Source organism: Rhipicephalus microplus, chromosome 9 (assembly GCF_043290135.1).
Source record: "Rhipicephalus microplus isolate Deutch F79 chromosome 9, USDA_Rmic, whole genome shotgun sequence".
Classification (NCBI taxonomy): domain Eukaryota; kingdom Metazoa; phylum Arthropoda; class Arachnida; order Ixodida; family Ixodidae; genus Rhipicephalus; species Rhipicephalus microplus.
The window spans coordinates 68,482,296-68,495,808 of NC_134708.1; the positions used below are offsets into that span (position 1 = coordinate 68,482,296).

Genomic DNA, 13,513 nt, shown 5'->3' on the forward strand with positions numbered 1-13,513 from the left:
TGACAGGCGGGGATACTGACTACTATACTAACGGGGATATGCGCATGCACGGCAGACACGACGGTATAGTCTGCGAGATCACAACTCTAGCTTGACATGACGTTTTCAGTGGGAGAGAAAAAAAACAAAGACACCTGGCGCTCGAGCTTCCCCATTATATTAGCTTACTCTGGAGGAGATGGAAAAAACGAAGATTATTTTGCCGAATGGTATAGCAGTGCAGGTTAAATTTTCGCCCTATGGTAACTAAAAAATTACTGCTCCCCGTTGGGGAATCGAACACCGGTCTCTCGCGTGACAGGCGGGGATACTGTCCACTATACTAACGAGGATATGCGCATGCACGGCAGACACGACGGTATAGTCTGCGAGATCACAACTCTAGCTTGACATGACGTTTTCAGTGGGAGAGAAAAAAAACAAAGACACCTGGCGCTCGAGCTTCCCCATTATATTAGCTTACTCTGGAGGAGATGGAAAAAACGAAGATTATTTTGCCGAATGGTATAGCAGTGCAGGTTAAATTTTCGCCCTATGGTAACTAAAAAATTACTGCTCCCCGTTGGGGAATCGAACACCGGTCTCTCGCGTGACAGGCGGGGATACTGTCCACTATACTAACGAGGATATGCGCATGCACGGCAGACACGACGGTATAGTCTGCGAGATCACAACTCTAGCTTGACATGACTGTTTCAGTGGGAGAGAAAAAAAACAAAGACACCTGGCGCTCGAGCTTCCCCATTATATTAGCTTACTCTGGAGGAGATGGAAAAAACGAAGATTATTTTGCCGAATGGTATAGCAGTGCAGGTTAAATTTTCGCCCTATGGTAACTAAAAAATTACTGCTCCCCGTCGGGGAATCGAACACCGGTCTCTCGCGTGACAGGCGGGGATACTGTCCACTATACTAACGAGGATATGCGCATGCACGGCAGACACGACGGTATAGTCTGCGAGATCACAACTCTAGCTCTACATGACGTTTTCAGTGGGAGAGAAAAAAAACAAAGACACCTGGCGCTCGAGCTTCCCCATTATATTAGCTTACTCTGGAGGAGATGGAAAAAACGAAGATTATTTTGCCGAATGGTATAGCAGTGCAGGTTAAATTTTCGCCCTATGGTAACTAAAAAATTACTGCTCCCCGTCGGGGAATCGAACACCGGTCTCTCGCGTGACAGGCGGGGATACTGTCCACTATACTAACGAGGATATGCGCATGCACGGCAGACACGACGGTATAGTATGCGAGATCACAACTCTAGCTTGACATGACTGTTTCAGTGGGAGAGAAAAAAAACAAAGACACCTGGCGCTCGAGCTTCCCCATTATATTAGCTTACTCTGGAGGAGATGGAAAAAACGAAGATTATTTTGCCGAATGGTATAGCAGTGCAGGTTAAATTTTCGCCCTATGGTAACTAAAAAATTACTGCTCCCCGTCGGGGAATCGAACACCGGTCTCTCGCGTGACAGGCGGGGATACTGTCCACTATACTAACGAGGATATGCGCATGCACGGCAGACACGACGGTATAGTATGCGAGATCACAACTCTAGCTTGACATGACTGTTTCAGTGGGAGAGAAAAAAAACAAAGACACCTGGCGCTCGAGCTTCCCCATTATATTAGCTTACTCTGGAGGAGATGGAAAAAACGAAGATTATTTTGCCGAATGGTATAGCAGTGCAGGTTAAATTTTCGCCCTATGGTAACTAAAAAATTACTGCTCCCCGTTGGGGAATCGAACACCGGTCTCTCGCGTGACAGGCGGGGATACTGTCCACTATACTAACGAGGATATGCGCATGCACGGCAGACACGACGGTATAGTCTGCGAGATCACAACTCTAGCTCTACATGACGTTTTCAGTGGGAGAGAAAAAAAACAAAGACACCTGGCGCTCGAGCTTCCCCATTATATTAGCTTACTCTGGAGGAGATGGAAAAAACGAAGATTATTTTGCCGAATGGTATAGCAGTGCAGGTTAAATTTTCGCCCTATGGTAACTAAAAAATTACTGCTCCCCGTCGGGGAATCGAACACCGGTCTCTCGCGTGACAGGCGGGGATACTGTCCACTATACTAACGAGGATATGCGCATGCACGGCAGACACGACGGTATAGTATGCGAGATCACAACTCTAGCTTGACATGACTGTTTCAGTGGGAGAGAAAAAAAACAAAGACACCTGGCGCTCGAGCTTCCCCATTATATTAGCTTACTCTGGAGGAGATGGAAAAAACGAAGATTATTTTGCCGAATGGTATAGCAGTGCAGGTTAAATTTTCGCCCTATGGTAACTAAAAAATTACTGCTCCCCGTCGGGGAATCGAACACCGGTCTCTCGCGTGACAGGCGGGGATACTGTCCACTATATTAACGAGGATATGCGCATGCACGGCAGACACGACGGTATAGTCTGCGAGATCACAACTCTAGCTTGACATGACTGTTTCAGTGGGAGAGAAAAAAAACAAAGACACCTGGCGCTCGAGCTTCCCCATTATATTAGCTTACTCTGGAGGAGATGGAAAAAACGAAGATTATTTTGCCGAATGGTATAGCAGTGCAGGTTAAATTTTCGCCCTATGGTAACTAAAAAATTACTGCTCCCCGTCGGGGAATCGAACACCGGTCTCTCGCGTGACAGGCGGGGATACTGACCACTATACTAACGGGGATATGCGCATGCACGGCAGACACGACGGTGTTGTCTGCGAGATCACAACTCTAGTTTGACATGACTGTTTCAGTGAGAGAAAAAAAAGAACCTGGCGCTCGAGCTTCCCCATCACATTTGCTTACTCTGGAGGAGATGGAGAAAACGAAGATTATTTTGCCGAATGGTATAGCAGTGCAGGTTAAATTTTCGCCCTATGGTAACTAAAAAATTACTGCTCCCCGTCGGGGAATTGAACCCCGGTCTCCCACGTGACAGGCGGAGATACTGACCACTATACTAACGAGGATATGCGCATGCACGGCAGACACGACGGTATTGTCTGCGAGATGACAACTCTAGCTTGACATGACTGTTTCAGTGGGAGAAAAAAAAACAGACACCTGGCGTGAGAGCTTCCCCAATATATTAGCTTACGCTGGAGAAGATGGAAAGAACGAAGATAATTTTGCCAAATATTATAGCAGTGCACGTTCAATTTCCTCCCTATGGTAAATAAAAAATTACTGCTTCCCGTCGGGGAATCGAACTCTGGTCTCCCGCGTGACAGGCGGGGATACTGACTACTATACTAACGAGGATATGCGCATGCACGGCAGACACGACGGTGTTGTCTGCGAGATCACAACTCTAGCTTGACATGACTGTTTCAGTGGGAGAGAAAAAAAAACAAAGACACCTGGCGCTCAAGCAATTATATTAGCTTACTCTGGAGGAGATGGAGAAAACTAAGATTACTTTGCCGAATGGTATAGCAGTGCAGGTTCAATTTCCACCCTATGGTAACTAAAAAATTACTGCTCCCCGTCGGTGAATCCAACCCCGGTCTCCCGCGTGACAGGCGGGGATACTGACCACTATACTAACGAGGATATGCGCGTCCACGGCAGACACGACGGTGTTGTCTGCGAGATCACAAGTCTAGCTTGACATGACTGTTTCAGTGGGAGAGAAAAAAAAACAAAGACACCTGGCGCTAGAGCTTCCCCAATATATTAGCTTACTCTGGAGGAGATGGAGAGAACGAAGATTATTTTGCCAAATATTATAGCAGAGCACGTTCAATTTCCATCCTATGGTAATTAAAAAATTACGGCTCCCCATCGGGGAATCGAACCCCGGTCTCCCGCGTGACAGGCGGGGATACTGACTACTATACTAACGAGGATATGCGCATGCACGGCAGACACGACGGTGTTGTCTGCGAGGTCACAACTCTAGCTTGACATGACTGTTTCAGTGGGAGAGAAAAAAAAGCACCTGGCGCTCGAGCTTCCCCAATATATTAGCTTACTCTGGAGGAGATTGAGAGAACGAAGATTATTTTGCCAAATATTATAGCAGTGCACGTTCGATATCCACCCTACGGTAATTAAAAAATTACTGCTCCCCGTCGGGGAATTGAACCCCGGTCTCCCACGTGACAGGCGGAGATACTGACCACTATACTAACGAGGATATGCGCATGCACGGCAGACACGACGGTATTGTCTGCGAGATGACAACTCTAGCTTGACATGACTGTTTCAGTGGGAGAAAAAAAACAGACACCTGGCGTGAGAGCTTCCCCAATATATTAGCTTACGCTGGAGAAGATGGAAAGAACGAAGATAATTTTGCCAAATATTATAGCAGTGCACGTTCAATTTCCTCCCTATGGTAAATAAAAAATTACTGCTTCCCGTCGGGGAATCGAACTCTGGTCTCCCGCGTGACAGGCGGGGATACTGACTACTATACTAACGAGGATATGCGCATGCACGGCAGACACGACGGTGTTGTCTGCGAGATCACAACTCTAGCTTGACATGACTGTTTCAGTGGGAGAGAAAAAAAAACAAAGACACCTGGCGCTCAAGCAATTATATTAGCTTACTCTGGAGGAGATGGAGAAAACTAAGATTACTTTGCCGAATGGTATAGCAGTGCAGGTTCAATTTCCACCCTATGGTAACTAAAAAATTACTGCTCCCCGTCGGTGAATCCAACCCCGGTCTCCCGCGTGACAGGCGGGGATACTGACCACTATACTAACGAGGATATGCGCGTCCACGGCAGACACGACGGTGTTGTCTGCGAGATCACAAGTCTAGCTTGACATGACTGTTTCAGTGGGAGAGAAAAAAAAACAAAGACACCTGGCGCTCAAGCAATTATATTAGCTTACTCTGGAGGAGATGGAGAAAACTAAGATTACTTTGCCGAATGGTATAGCAGTGCAGGTTCAATTTCCACCCTATGGTAACTAAAAAATTACTGCTCCCCGTCGGTGAATCCAACCCCGGTCTCCCGCGTGACAGGCGGGGATACTGACCACTATACTAACGAGGATATGCGCGTCCACGGCAGACACGACGGTGTTGTCTGCGAGATCACAAGTCTAGCTTGACATGACTGTTTCAGTGGGAGAGAAAAAAAAACAAAGACACCTGGCGCTAGAGCTTCCCCAATATATTAGCTTACTCTGGAGGAGATGGAGAGAACGAAGATTATTTTGCCAAATATTATAGCAGAGCACGTTCAATTTCCATCCTATGGTAATTAAAAAATTACGGCTCCCCATCGGGGAATCGAACCCCGGTCTCCCGCGTGACAGGCGGGGATACTGACTACTATACTAACGAGGATATGCGCATGCACGGCAGACACGACGGTGTTGTCTGCGAGATCACAACTCTAGCTTGACATGACTGTTTCAGTGGGAGAGAAAAAAAAGCACCTGGCGCTCGAGCTTCCCCAATATATTAGCTTACTCTGGAGGAGATTGAGAGAACGAAGATTATTTTGCCAAATATTATAGCAGTGCACGTTCGATATCCACCCTACGGTAATTAAAAAATTACTGCTCCCCGTCGGGGAATTGAACCCCGGTCTCCCACGTGACAGGCGGAGATACTGACCACTATACTAACGAGGATATGCGCATGCACGGCAGACACGACGGTATTGTCTGCGAGATGACAACTCTAGCTTGACATGACTGTTTCAGTGGGAGAAAAAAAAACAGACACCTGGCGTGAGAGCTTCCCCAATATATTAGCTTACGCTGGAGAAGATGGAAAGAACGAAGATAATTTTGCCAAATATTATTGCAGTGCACGTTCAATTTTCTCCCTATGGTAAATAAAAAATTACTGCTTCCCGTCGGGGAATCGAACCCTGGTCTCCCGCGTGACAGGCGGGGATACTGACTACTATACTAACGAGGATATGCGCATGCACGGCAGACACGACGGTGTTGTCTGCGAGATCAGAACTCTAGCTTGACATGACTGTTTCAGTGGGAGAGAAAAAAAAACAAAGACACCTGGCGCTCAAGCAATTATATTAGCTTACTCTGGAGGAGATGGAGAAAACTAAGATTACTTTGCCGAATGGTATAGCAGTGCAGGTTCAATTTCCACCCTATGGTAACTAAAAAATTACTGCTCCCCGTCGGTGAATCCAACCCCGGTCTCCCGCGTGACAGTCGGGGATACTGACCACTATACTAACGAGGATATGCGCGTCCACGGCAGACAAGACGGTGTTGTCTGCGAGATCACAACTCTAGTTTGACATGACTGTTTCAGTGAGAGAAAAAAAAGCACCTGGCGCTCGAGCTTCCCCATTACACTAGCTTACGCTGGAGGAGATGGAGAAAACGAAGATTATTTTGCCGAATGGTATAGCAGTGCAGGTTCAATTTCCGCCCTATGGTAACTAACAAATTACTTCTCCCCGTCGGGGAATCGAACCCTGGTCTCCCGCGTGACAGGCGGGAATACTGTCCACTATACTAACGAGGATATGCGCATGCACGGCAGACACGACGGTATAGTCTGCGAGATCACAACTCTAGCTTGACATGACTGTTTCAGTGGGAGAGAAAAAAAACAAAGACACCTGGCGCTCGAGCTTCCCCATTATATTAGCTTACTCTGGAGGAGATGGAAAAAACGAAGATTATTTTGCCGAATGGTATAGCAGTGCAGGTTAAATTTTCGCCCTATGGTAACTAAAAAATTACTGCTCCCCGTCGGGGAATCGAACACCGGTCTCTCGCGTGACAGGCGGGGATACTGACCACTATACTAACGAGGATACGCGCATGCACGGCAGACACGACGGTATAGTATGCGAGATCACAACTCTAGTTTGACATGACTGTTTCAGTGAGAGAAAAAAAAGCACCTGGCGCTCGAGCTTCCCCATTACATTAGCTTACTCTGGAGGAGATGGAGAAAACGAAGAATAATACCGAATCGTATAGCAGTGCACGTTCAATTTTCACCCTATGGTAACTAACAAATTACTTCTCCCCGTCGGGGAATCGAACCCTAGTCTCCCGCGTGACAGGCGGGGATACTGACCATTATACTAACGGGGATATGCGCATGCACGGCAGACACGACGGTGTTGTCTGCGAGATCACAACTCTAGTTTGACATGACTGTTTCAGTGAGAGAAAAAAAAGCACCTGGCGCTCGAGCTTCCCCATCACATTTGCTTACTCTGGAGGAAATGGAGAAAACGAAGATTATTTTGCCGAATGGTATAGCAGTGCAGGTTAAATTTTCGCCCTATGGTAACTAAAAAATTACTGCTCCCCGTCGGGGAATCGAACACCGGTCTCCCGCGCGACAGGCGGGGATACTGACCACTATACTAACGAGGATACGCGCATGCACGGCAGACACGACGGTATAGTATGCGAGATCACAACTCTAGCTTGACATGACTGTTTCAGTGGAAAAGAAAAAAACAAAGACACCTGACGCTCGAGCTTCCCCCATATATTAGCTTACTCTGGAGAAGATGGAGAAAACGAAGATTATTTTCCCGAATGGCATAGCAGTGAAGGTCCAATTTCCACCCTATGGTAACTAAAAAATTACTGCTCCCCGTCGGTGAATCCAACCCCGGTCTCCCGCGTGACAGGCGGGGATACTGACCACTATACTAACGAGGATATGCGCGTCCACGGCAGACACGACGGTGTTGTCTGCGAGATCACAAGTCTAGCTTGACATGACTGTTTCAGTGGGAGAGAAAAAAAAACAAAGACACCTGGTGCTCGAGCTTCTCCATTATATTAACTTACTCTGGAGGAGATGGAGAAAACGAAGAATATTTCCGAATCGTATAGCAGTGCAGGTTCAATTTCCACCCTATATTTACTAAAAAATTGCTGCTCCCCGTCGGTGAATCCAACCCCGGTCTCTCGCGTGACAGGCGGGGATACTGACCACTATACTAAGGAGGATATGCGCGTCCACGTCAGACACGACGGTGTTGTCTGCGAGATCACAACTCTAGTTTGACATGACTGTTTCAGTGGGAGAGAAAAAAAAGCACCTGGCGCTCGAGCTTCCCCAATATATTAGCTTACTCTGGAGGAGATTGAGAGAACGAAGATTATTTTGCCAAATATTATAGCAGTGCACGTTCGATATCCACCCTATGGTAAATAAAAAATTACTGCTTCCCGTCGGGGAATCGAACCCTGGTCTACCGCGTGACAGGCGGGGATACTGACTACTATACTAACGAGGATATGCGCATGCACGGCGGACACGACGGTGTTGTCTGCGAGATGACAACTCTAGCTTGACATGACTGTTTCAGTGGGAGAAAAAAAAAACAGACACCTGGCGTGAGAGCTTCCCCAATATATTAGCTTACGCTGGAGAAGATGGAAAGAACGAAGATAATTTTGCCAAATATAATAGCAGTGCACGTTCAATTTCCTCCCTATGGTAAATAAAAAATTACTGCTTCCCGTCGGGGAATCGAACCCTGTTCTCCCGCGTGACAGGCGGGGATACTGACTACTATACTAACGAGGATATGCGCATGCACGGCAGACACGACGGTGTTGTCTGCGAGATCACAACTCTAGCTTGACATGACTGTTTCAGTGGGAGAGAAAAAAAACAAAGACACCTGGCGCTCAAGCAATTATATTAGCTTACTCTGGAGGAGATGGAGAAAACTAAGATTACTTTGCCGAATGGTATAGCAGTGCACGTTCAATTTCCATCCTATGGTAATTAAAAAATTACGGCTCCCCGTCGGGGAATTGAACCCCGGTCTCCCACGTGACAGGCGGAGATACTGACCACTATACTAACGAGGATATGCGCATGCACGGCAGACACGACGGTATTGTCTGCGAGATGACAACTCTAGCTTGACATGACTGTTTCAGTGGGAGAAAAAAAAAACAGACACCTGGCGTGAGAGCTTCCCCAATATATTAGCTTACGCTGGAGAAGATGGAAAGAACGAAGATAATTTTGCCAAATATTATAGCAGTGCACGTTCAATTTCCTCCCTATGGTAAATAAAAAATTACTGCTTCCCGTCGGGGAATCGAACCCTGGTCTCCCGCGTGACAGGCGGGGATACTGACTACTATACTAACGAGGATATGCGCATGCACGGCAGACACGACGGTATTGTCTGCGAGATGACAACTCTAGCTTGACATGACTGTTTCAGTGGGAGAAAAAAGAAACAGACACCTGGCGTGAGAGCTTCCCCAATATATTAGCTTACGCTGGAGAAGATGGAAAGAACGAAGATAATTTTGCCAAATATTATAGCAGTGCACGTTCAATTTCCTCCCTATGGTAAATAAAAAATTACTGCTTCCCGTCGGGGAATCGAACCCTGGTCTCCCGCGTGACAGGCGGGGATACTGACTACTATACTAACGAGGATATGCGCATGCACGGCAGACACGACGGTATTGTCTGCGAGATGACAACTCTAGCTTGACATGACTGTTTCAGTGGGAGAAAAAAAAACAGACACCTGGCGTGAGAGCTTCCCCAATATATTAGCTTACGCTGGAGAAGATGGAAAGAACGAAGATAATTTTGCCAAATATTATAGCAGTGCACGTTCAATTTCCTCCCTATGGTAAATAAAAAATTACTGCTTCCCGTCGGGGAATCGAACCCCGGTCTCCCGCGTGACAGGCGGGGATACTGACTACTATACTAACGAGGATATGCGCATGCACGGCAGACACGACGGTGTTGTCTGCGAGATCACAACTCTAGCTTGACATGACTGTTTCAGTGGGAGAGAAAAAAAAGCACCTGGCGCTCGAGCTTCCCCAATATATTAGCTTACTCTGGAGGAGATTGAGAGAACGAAGATTATTTTGCCAAATATTATAGCAGTGCACGTTCGATATCCACCCTATGGTAATTAAAAAATTACTGCTCCCCATCGGGGAATTGAACCCCGGTCTCCCACGTGACAGGCGGAGATACTGACCACTATACTAACGAGGATATGCGCGTCCACGGCAGACAAGACGGTGTTGTCTGCGAGATCACAACTCTAGTTTGACATGACTGTTTCAGTGAGAGAAAAAAAAGCACCTGGCGCTCGAGCTTCCCCATTACATTAGCTTACTCTGGAGGAGATGGAGAAAACGAAGATTATTTTACCGAATGGTATAGCAGTGCAGGTTCAATTTCCGCCCTATGGTAACTAAAAAATTACTGCTTCCTGTCGGTGAGTCCAACCCCGGTCTCCCGCGTGACAGGCGGGGATACTGACCACTATACTAACGAGGATATGCGCGTCCACGGCAGACATGACGGTGTTGTCTGCGAGATCACAACTCTAGTTTGACATGACTGTTTCAGTGAGAGAAAAAAAAGCACCTGGCGCTCGAGCTTCCCCATTACATTAGCTTACTCTGGAGGAGATGGAGAAAACGAAGATTATTTTGCCGAATGGTATAGCAGTGCAGGTTCAATTTCCGCCCTATGGTAACTAAAAAATTACTGCTTCCTGTCGGCGAATCCAACCCCGGTCTCCCGCGTGACAGGCGGGGTTACTGACCACTATACTAACGAGGATATGCGCGTCCACGGCAGACATGACGGTGTTGTCTGCGAGATCACAACTCTAGTTTGACATGACTGTTTCAGTGAGAGAAAAAAAAGCACCTGGCGCTCGAGCTTTCCCATTACATTAGCTTACTCTGGAGGAGATGGAGAAAACGAAGATTATTTTACCGAATGGTATAGCAGTGCAGGTTCAATTTCCGCCCTATGGTAATTGAAAAATTACTGCTCACCGTCCGTGAATCCAACCCCGGTCTCCCGCGTGACAGGCGGGGATACTGACCACTATACTAACGAGGATATGCGCGTCCACGGCAGACAAGACGGTGTTGTCTGCGAGATCACAACTCTAGTTTGACATGACTGTTTCAGTGAGAGAAAAAAAAAGCACCTGGCGCTCGAGCTTCCCCATTACATTAGCTTACTCTGGAGGAGATGGAGAAAACGAAGATTATTTTACCGAATGGTATAGCAGTGCAGGTTCAATTTCCGCCCTATGCTAATTGAAAAATTACTGCTTCCTGTCGGTGAGTCCAACCCCGGTCTCCCGCGTGACAGGCGGGGATACTGACCACTATACTAACGAGGATATGCGCGTCCACGGCAGACAAGACGGTGTTGTCTGCGAGATCACAACTCTAGTTTGACATGACTGTTTCAGTGAGAGAAAAAAAAGCACCTGGCGCTCGAGCTTCCCCATTACACTAGCTTACGCTGGAGGAGATGGAGAAAACGAAGATTATTTTGCCGAATGGTATAGCAGTGCAGGTTCAATTTCCGCCCTAAGGTAACTAACAAATTACTTCTCCCCGTCGGGGAATCGAACCCTGGTCTCCCGCGTGACAGGCGGGAATACTGTCCACTATACTAACGAGGATATGCGCATGCACGGCAGACACGACGGTATAGTCTGCGAGATCACAACTCTAGCTTGACATGACTGTTTCAGTGGGAGAGAAAAAAAACAAAGACACCTGGCGCTCGAGCTTCCCCATTATATTAGCTTACTCTGGAGGAGATGGAAAAAACGAAGATTATTTTGCCGAATGGTATAGCAGTGCACGTTCAATTTTCACCCTATGGTAACTAACAAATTACTTCTCCCCGTCGGGGAATCGAACCCTGGTCTCCCGCGTGACAGGCGGGGATACTGACCACTATACTAACGGGGATATGCGCATGCACGGCAGACACGACGGTGTTGTCTGCGAGATCACAACTCTAGTTTGACATGACTGTTTCAGTGGGAGAGAAAAAAAAGCACCTGGCGCTCGAGCTTCCCCAATATATTAGCTTACTCTGGAGGAGATTGAGAGAACGAAGATTATTTTGCCAAATATTATAGCAGTGCAGGTTCGATATCCACCCTATGGTAATTAAAAAATTACTGCTCCCCGTCGGGGAATTGAACCCCGGTCTCCCACGTGACAGGCGGAGATACTGACCACTATACTAACGAGGATATGCGCATGCACGGCAGACACGACGGTATTGTCTGCGAGATGACAACTCTAGCTTGACATGACTGTTTCAGTGAGAGAAAAAAAAGCACCTGGCGCTCGAGCTTCCCCAATATATTAGCTTACTCTGGAGGAGATTGAGAGAACGAAGATTATTTTGCCAAATATTATAGCAGTGCACGTTCGATATCCACCCTATGGTAATTAAAAAATTACTGCTCCCCGTCGGGGAATTGAACCCCGGTCTCCCACGTGACAGGCGGAGATACTGACCACTATACTAACGAGGATATGCGCATGCACGGCAGACACGACGGTATAGTCTGCGAGATCACAAGTCTAGCTTGACATGACTGTTTCAGTGGGAGAGAAAAAAAAAACAAAGACACCTGGCGCTCAAGCAATTATATTAGCTTACTCTGGAGGAGATGGAGAAAACTAAGATTACTTTGCCGAATGGTATAGCAGTGCAGGTTCAATTTCCGCCCTATGGTAACTAACAAATTACTTCTCCCCGTCGGGGAATCGAACCCTGGTCTCCCGCGTGACAGGCGGGAATACTGTCCACTATACTAACGAGGATATGCGCATGCACGGCAGACACGACGGTATAGTCTGCGAGATCACAACTCTAGCTTGACATGACTGTTTCAGTGGGAGAGAAAAAAAACAAAGACACTTGGCGCTCGAGCTTCCCCATTATATTAGCTTACTCTGGAGGAGATGGAAAAAACGAAGATTATTTTGCCGAATGGTATAGCAGTGCAGGTTAAATTTTCGCCCTATGGTAACTAACAAATTACTTCTCCCCGTCGGGGAATGGAACCCTGGTCTCCCGCGTGACAGGCGGGAATACTGACCACTATACTAACGAGGATATGCGCATGCACGGCAGACACGACGGTATAGTATGCGAGATCACAACTCTAGTTTGACATGACTGTTTCAGTGAGAGAAAAAAAAGCACCTGGCGCTCGAGCTTCCCCATTACATTAGCTTACTCTGGAGGAGATGGAGAAAACGAAGAATAATACCGAATCGTATAGCAGTGCACGTTCAATTTTCACCCTATGGTAACTAACAAATTACTTCTCCCCGTCGGAGAATCGAACCCTGGTCTCCCGCGTGACAGGCGGGGATACTGACCACTATACTAACGGGGATATGCGCATGCACGGCAGACACGACGGTGTTGTCTGCGAGATCACAACTCTAGTTTGACATGACTGTTTCAGTGAGAGAAAAAAAAGCACCTGGCGCTCGAGCTTCCCCATCACATTTGCTTACTCTGGAGGAGATGGAGAAAACGAAGATTATTTTGCCGAATGGTATAGCAGTGCAGGTTAAATTTTCGCCCTATGGTAACTAAAAAATTACTGCTCCCCGTCGGGGAATCGAACACCGGTTTCCCGCGCGACAGGCGGGGATACTGACCACTATACTAACGAGGATACGCGCATGCACGGCAGACACGACGGTATAGTATGCGAGATCACAACTCTAGCTTGACAT

At 47.2% G+C, this 13,513-nt stretch overlaps 15 non-coding genes across 15 annotated transcripts; all 15 read right to left on the reverse strand.

Annotated features, from left to right (window-relative positions):
* Nucleotides 1–2,908: 2,908 nt before the first annotated feature.
* Nucleotides 2,909–2,980, reverse strand: TRNAD-GUC (transfer RNA aspartic acid (anticodon GUC)). Its single transcript has one exon. It is a non-coding gene; the product is annotated as a tRNA-Asp (tRNA).
* Nucleotides 2,981–3,787: 807 nt separating this feature from the next.
* On the reverse strand, nt 3,788–3,859 carry TRNAD-GUC (transfer RNA aspartic acid (anticodon GUC)). Its single transcript has one exon. It is a non-coding gene; the product is annotated as a tRNA-Asp (tRNA).
* Nucleotides 3,860–4,077: 218 nt separating this feature from the next.
* On the reverse strand, nt 4,078–4,149 carry TRNAD-GUC (transfer RNA aspartic acid (anticodon GUC)). Its single transcript has one exon. It is a non-coding gene; the product is annotated as a tRNA-Asp (tRNA).
* A 1,097-nt stretch (nt 4,150–5,246) lies between these two features.
* Nucleotides 5,247–5,318, reverse strand: TRNAD-GUC (transfer RNA aspartic acid (anticodon GUC)). The gene has a single exon. It is a non-coding gene; the product is annotated as a tRNA-Asp (tRNA).
* A 218-nt stretch (nt 5,319–5,536) lies between these two features.
* On the reverse strand, nt 5,537–5,608 carry TRNAD-GUC (transfer RNA aspartic acid (anticodon GUC)). The gene has a single exon. It is a non-coding gene; the product is annotated as a tRNA-Asp (tRNA).
* A 799-nt stretch (nt 5,609–6,407) lies between these two features.
* On the reverse strand, nt 6,408–6,479 carry TRNAD-GUC (transfer RNA aspartic acid (anticodon GUC)). Its single transcript has one exon. It is a non-coding gene; the product is annotated as a tRNA-Asp (tRNA).
* Nucleotides 6,480–7,276: 797 nt separating this feature from the next.
* Nucleotides 7,277–7,348, reverse strand: TRNAD-GUC (transfer RNA aspartic acid (anticodon GUC)). The gene has a single exon. It is a non-coding gene; the product is annotated as a tRNA-Asp (tRNA).
* A 1,389-nt stretch (nt 7,349–8,737) lies between these two features.
* TRNAD-GUC (transfer RNA aspartic acid (anticodon GUC)) lies at nt 8,738–8,809 on the reverse strand. The gene has a single exon. It is a non-coding gene; the product is annotated as a tRNA-Asp (tRNA).
* A 1,096-nt stretch (nt 8,810–9,905) lies between these two features.
* TRNAD-GUC (transfer RNA aspartic acid (anticodon GUC)) lies at nt 9,906–9,977 on the reverse strand. The gene has a single exon. It is a non-coding gene; the product is annotated as a tRNA-Asp (tRNA).
* A 1,369-nt stretch (nt 9,978–11,346) lies between these two features.
* TRNAD-GUC (transfer RNA aspartic acid (anticodon GUC)) lies at nt 11,347–11,418 on the reverse strand. The gene has a single exon. It is a non-coding gene; the product is annotated as a tRNA-Asp (tRNA).
* A 223-nt stretch (nt 11,419–11,641) lies between these two features.
* On the reverse strand, nt 11,642–11,713 carry TRNAD-GUC (transfer RNA aspartic acid (anticodon GUC)). The gene has a single exon. It is a non-coding gene; the product is annotated as a tRNA-Asp (tRNA).
* A 218-nt stretch (nt 11,714–11,931) lies between these two features.
* TRNAD-GUC (transfer RNA aspartic acid (anticodon GUC)) lies at nt 11,932–12,003 on the reverse strand. Its single transcript has one exon. It is a non-coding gene; the product is annotated as a tRNA-Asp (tRNA).
* Nucleotides 12,004–12,219: 216 nt separating this feature from the next.
* Nucleotides 12,220–12,291, reverse strand: TRNAD-GUC (transfer RNA aspartic acid (anticodon GUC)). Its single transcript has one exon. It is a non-coding gene; the product is annotated as a tRNA-Asp (tRNA).
* A 220-nt stretch (nt 12,292–12,511) lies between these two features.
* Nucleotides 12,512–12,583, reverse strand: TRNAD-GUC (transfer RNA aspartic acid (anticodon GUC)). Its single transcript has one exon. It is a non-coding gene; the product is annotated as a tRNA-Asp (tRNA).
* Nucleotides 12,584–12,806: 223 nt separating this feature from the next.
* TRNAD-GUC (transfer RNA aspartic acid (anticodon GUC)) lies at nt 12,807–12,878 on the reverse strand. The gene has a single exon. It is a non-coding gene; the product is annotated as a tRNA-Asp (tRNA).
* Between the last annotated feature and the right edge of the window lie 635 nt (nt 12,879–13,513).